Consider the following 6,000-nt stretch of genomic DNA (forward strand, 5'->3'; position numbering starts at 1 on the left):
GGTTCACTCACAACCAGGTGCCAGTGAGGGCCTATGGGAAATCTCATGGCATCCTCCTCCTCTTCTGTGAAGCGCTGGAGACGGATGAGACGAGGCGGCAGTCCGGCTGCAGAGTGGCACCGCTCGGCATGGCTGGCTCCCGGGGGGCGGTTTGGCACCCGCTGCCGCCGGTCCCGGTGGGGCGGGGTGGGAAAAGCAGCGGTGTGAGCGACAGTGACAGCCTAACACCGTGTGATATCACTTTACCGGGAGGGTGGGAGGGGATGGTGTCGGTGTGGACACAGGGGGTCGTCGCCATACGGAGATGAAAGCGTAAAGCTGACGGAATAACTCACCCGGTAGTTCGACGAGCGGTGCTTTTGTTCAAGGAAATATTCACATTAGTATCCAAAGCCTTGATCTCTCTGAAGCTAAACTATTTCTTGACTCTGAAATTCTTACAAGGAACGAACAACCTGTCTGGCAGTAAATCTCACAACCTGCTCATATTAATGCCAATCACTTTATTTCATGCATTTTTTGGACATCTTTACAGAAGAAAATCCAAGTAAAAGGAAAAAGTACCGGATAATAGAGAAGTTTAAGTAGGCTAAAAACTCATATTAGTATAAGAAGCTTTTTTTTATTTTTAAATACGAAGTGTGTGGGTACTTAAAGTTACCAACTCAATTACAAGTTAAAAGTTCATGTTCGAAAAGAAAACTCAAAGCAAAGTCGAAGCCACTGAGAACCAGGCTCTATTGAAATAATGCCCACATCTCACACTGTACTGCAAAACACCCAAATATGCCTTTCTCTGCTAACACACAAGCTACACACAACAGTCTTTATAATAGTAATAAGTCGTACTTATTGAGTTTTTTTATGCTCTTTAGATCCGTTTTTAGTGATGGGTTGGGTTGCCATGTGTTTAAATCTCTCTTACAGACATTGAAACTGCACTACATCTTTTTAGGGGTTGAGCTAGAGTACTCCAAAGCACCTCTGACCTTTTAAGAAAAAGATTGAGTGCCCACTTTCAAGATATTATTTAAGATATACAATTTTAGATAACACTTTAGCTGATACAAGTCATGACCCATTGAAAGGGCCTTATTATGCTAATTTTCAAGTTCATATTTGTATTTTGTGCCTCTAATGTGATATGCTTACATGCTTTAATGTTTTATTTTTCTCATACTGATGGGATACTGTGATTGGTTGACCGCTAAGAGATGTACTGCCCCTTAGCCTATCACTTACGATATGTTGGAGATTAGCCAATAGAAGGGCAAGTGTTGCATAGTGATGTCACTTTAAAACACACAGGTCTGTGTCTCTATAAGATAAGGTCTATCTACGGTATAAGGTCTGAAAAGAAAACAGTGTGTGATTGCGAGCTGCTGTCCATGGTGCTGAAGCTCACTTGAGAAAAGGGCAAACAAGAGCAATCATCTCCTTACCTCAGATACATGTACCTAAAAGATTATTTTCCAAATCATTGCAACATTATGTCTTCATCTTTGTAATTCCCCTGAGCAGCTGGAGCCGACCATCTCAAACTGCTCATGCAAACAAGACCCATCTTGACCATAATACCCATATAATGAGGAGATTAATCCTGGCTACATTTGTTTAAGTATAATCTTGATCCAGAAAAAAGGGCTGATCTGTTTCACAGTTCTCCGCCTCTGAGTGTCTCCGGCTAAGTTAAGCTAGCTCTGTAGCAGGGGGCTGATGAAGGCAGGCCTGTGGGGAGTTCTAAGATTACCGCTCAAATTGAATAAAGGAGTCGACACATTACAGCAGCTTAGAGGATACACACCACTGCACTGGTTAATTTAAAACCAGTCCGATGTAATACACGCCACACAGAAACACACACCAAGCACACAAACAACATCCGTAATTCTGGCAAGCCCCTCTCTTTAACGCCGTCTTTTCCTTTACCTTTCCTCTGGGCTACACATAAACACAAGCACACACATGCACATGCACACAAAACGACTCACAACCACTCAGCATGGCCCCTGTCTCATGACTTGAGTTCATTATTGCCTTGGCAGGGTTCCTCAGATGAAATTAGGATGACAACAGGAATGACACAGAGTGCAGCAGTGGAAAGTTTGCACAGGGTGAAGTTGAGAGCCAGTGTGTGCAAGTGCTGAACAAATCTAATCTGCTCTGATTCATGGCCAGGCTTGTCTGCATGCATTTGTGATACGCTTTCTCTTTGCGTATGTACTCAGGCTTAGATATGGAGATGGAGAGCGAACGAGAGAATAGCTTCTGACAGGAGAACACAGCTTGAGCACTCGTTCCTGGGACAAAATCACAGTGCTCCTCCTTTAGCAGTACCACCAGTCAGTGTTGGCAGCACATGCTTAGCTCATTTACTCACAATACTGCTTGTGACAGAGTTAAATACTCCAAAGGCTGAATTATGAACTCCTGAGCAAAACATGTGCTAAGACACGTGTGGCTTTGTTACACAGGTAGATAAATGGGGGAAGGAAAACATCTACATTTCCTCAAAAGAACACAAACCAGCAGGGCTTTAAATTTTCCCTATTTTTGTTATAAATGGAGAACGTTTTTTATTTGTTAAACATTTCATAAAGTATTGGATGGATGTAGCCATATTCGTCTTCCCAAGAGGATACATCCTGCCAAATTTGATAATTCCCAGATTTTTTGAGTAAATGTTTCTCAAATAAACATCTTTATCCCTTATATATTAGTCTATCATTTGGTTAAAGTTTGAATTTTTCCAATGCCAAAACATAAACTAATCACCAATAATTGCAGTACTACTACACGGTACACAATCCATTCCCAATGGGAGCATTAGCGCAGTGGGCGCTGATCTTCGGATCAGGGGGAGCAGTCAGCATGTCGTTGTGTCCCCGGGCAAGACACGGACATGGAATGTATGTAAGCTGCTTTGGGTAAAAGCGTCTAATAAATGATATATGATATAGTGTAATAATGTTAGCCTGCTGACTTTAACATTTTGTTCAAAGCCTTAATTAAAAAATGTACAGCCTCAGAGAGCCGTGGCATGGCCCCATAGTTTCCTTATAAATGCAGAAAGGGCAATAAAATATATAATGCAAGTTATTAATTATTTGGGGCTAGACTTTTATTGAGGAAATCTATTTACATAAAATAACTATTGCAGAAACAGAAGGTGGTCAAAATAGCTCCAGAGCTTTCATTGCCAGCAACAGGCAAACTTGATTGCTGCAATCCAGCGAGGTATATCGGGAAGGAGAATATAGCTACAGTAAATCTTAGTTTACTAGTAAAAAACACAAGCTGATTTATTCCTCAATAAACCCTTTGTTGTATAGAGCGCTTCTACAGAAGAAGGATTCAAGTCATGGAAACATCACATAAAGAAAGGCTTCAACTCTGAAGTAGCAAATTGAAGATGAATGTCAGATGTGCACCAAGTTTGAAAGCTCTTTAACAGCCACTTTCTCAAAAAGGCCAAATAATCATTGAAAATGACTGTGATTTTATATCTAAAGTCCATACAATAGCCTAGTGCCTTCAATGGCCTCCCAGCTCACCAGATTGAAACATCAAATAAACTCTCAGGGATATTCTGAAGTGAAGAATGAAAATAAACACTCCTTAGACCTTCAAAGAAATGCACCTTTCCTCTGCCTCTTTGAGGATGTGTGTAGTACAAACAGGACAACTGTACAGGCAGTGCAAGGAGGGCTAAACGTGTTTCTATTCCTTCACAGAATCCATTTTGTCAATCAAAACTGCAGTTTTTGGTTTTTTTTCTAGCTTTGGGTGTACAGCAGGCCAAGTGTCCTTTCTTTAATATCCTGTATTCTCTACAGAGGAGATTAAGGCAGCCGATCAACCAGGGAAGTACCGCAGCTCAGATCACAATAAACTGAAAGCTAATTAAATCTGGTTGTCATCACCAAGAAAGCTCTGTGGGACTGTACACTACTGCAAATTGCTATCATATACCCAGAACTTGTCAAGTGAATTCCTCGTTGTATCATTAAGAAGAGTAACACCACCATCCATCCCACCACAGGTTTTACTCCTTTTTAGATGGGCTCCCTTTAATGTTTCTCTTAATTTTTTATTGTGTCATTAAGGCCGAAAAGCCCATTATAAACCCATTTCTCGACTTTTTTATTTTTATTGTGCATTAATAACTCACTGCATCTTCTTTTAATTTATCTCACAGGAAAATAACCACATTTAAAGGCCATCCTTGGCTAACATTATTTACAGGTTTTACCACCTGAAGCAGACGTCAAGGTGATAATCAAAATGATAAATCATAAAGCCCACAGTGGGTTTCTTTTCTGTCCGTTTTCTGCTGTGACACAAAGGCAATATAAGGCCAAAAAATATTGTCAGCCCTTACCAAATGCAGAGGAGAAAGAAGTGCTCAGATACTCTACTTCAGTAAAAGTAGTACTATGGTGTTAAAAACCTCAATAACAACAATTAAAAGTTCTGAATTCAAACTTGTAAAGGTTACAGAAGGAAAATAATCTAAATGTACTTTAAGTATCGGCAGTAAAAGTACTCATTATGCACAGGGCTCATTTCACAATATTAAAATGTTCTGTAACTGCTTACAAGTAAGAGCATTTTAATATTGTAGTTTGTCAATTCTAGGTATTTCTAAAAAAAAACTGAGAAGATAAATAGTACAACACCGCATCATATCATGTTTTTTCTAAGTAAAAAGTAACTAGTAACTTTGTGGGCTGAATAAATGTTGGAGTAAAAATGAGTTCGGTAAACTCAAAAACATACCACTAACTCCTAACCATAACCTGACCTAATGCTTTTATCCCAACTGCGATGAGAAAAGCCATTTAATCGAAAGGGAAACACTTCAAAAAAGGAGGAACAACCTTAAACAGGCCCTGTGGAAGTTTGCTACTGGTTTACTTTCTAATTTAAAAATGAATGAGGAACCTTTTGCTAGCTTTGTTAGCAGCGCAGGAACAACCAGCAGAGAGCTTACAAACGGTTAGCAAACAAGGTTTAGCATGTGGGATTGTGTAGCTAAAATTACCACCATAACAAAAAGTAGTTGAAACTAATAAAAGAGTGAATCAACTTACCTAGATTCAACAGGTGGCAAACTGTCTCAATAAGAGTGCTTATGAAATGTCTTCAGGCAGCTGTGGTTGCTAACAAGTCCACCATAATTAGCATGCAAGTCAAACGTTGTGTTTTAGCTTGTTTCTGCTGCCCACTGCAATACGTGTTATTACAGATTTAAGAAAATATTGCTTTTGCTGGTGCTTAGGATACTTTAGACAATATATTGCACTCTCAATGTTGTAGCAAGGCCCTTTCTTCCATTAACATTACCCCCTGAAGTGAGAGCCGACTGCAGGACATCAGTGTTAGACCTCACTAATGCTTCTGAGCTCAGGTTCAAAAAACTTGTGGAAAGAAGTAAGTGTTAGAATGAGACGCATGTAATAGGTGACATGTGTTGGTGTCTATATGTGATTGGCCACACAGTTAACCTGAAGAACACAAATATGTGTGTGTGGACAGGATGGTTTGCCACCTATCGTAGGCCTACAGCTAGCACCGTTATCACTACATGTGGGGCCGCTGCAGGTGAAGCCTTCGCTATAGTGTGAGGCTTCCCAGTGGGCATATTAGTCAATTCTGTTAACACGCTCTGCTGTGCTGGGCTCTGGATTAGTTTTTAATTACTTTCGAAAGTGCAGAGTGTCACCAAGCCAAACACAATATCACCTGCAACAACCTTTTCCTCAGGGAGAAGGGAGAGAGTCTGTGAGTAATGTACAATCTACACGTAAATTAAACAAGTGACCCCAGACTGACTCCACAAGCATGCAAACACTTTAAAAAGACCTCCATGTTTGTCACAAAGTGGATCCTATTAATACTTGATGGGATGTGGTGTTGTTTAATGGGATTTGCATTAAAAAAATTGAAGACCTGTGTCAAATAAACTGGCAATTAGAGAAAAGTCAGGTATACACAATG

The sequence above is a fragment of the Eleginops maclovinus genome, chromosome 19, assembly GCF_036324505.1.
Source record: "Eleginops maclovinus isolate JMC-PN-2008 ecotype Puerto Natales chromosome 19, JC_Emac_rtc_rv5, whole genome shotgun sequence".
NCBI lineage: Eukaryota > Metazoa > Chordata > Actinopteri > Perciformes > Eleginopidae > Eleginops > Eleginops maclovinus.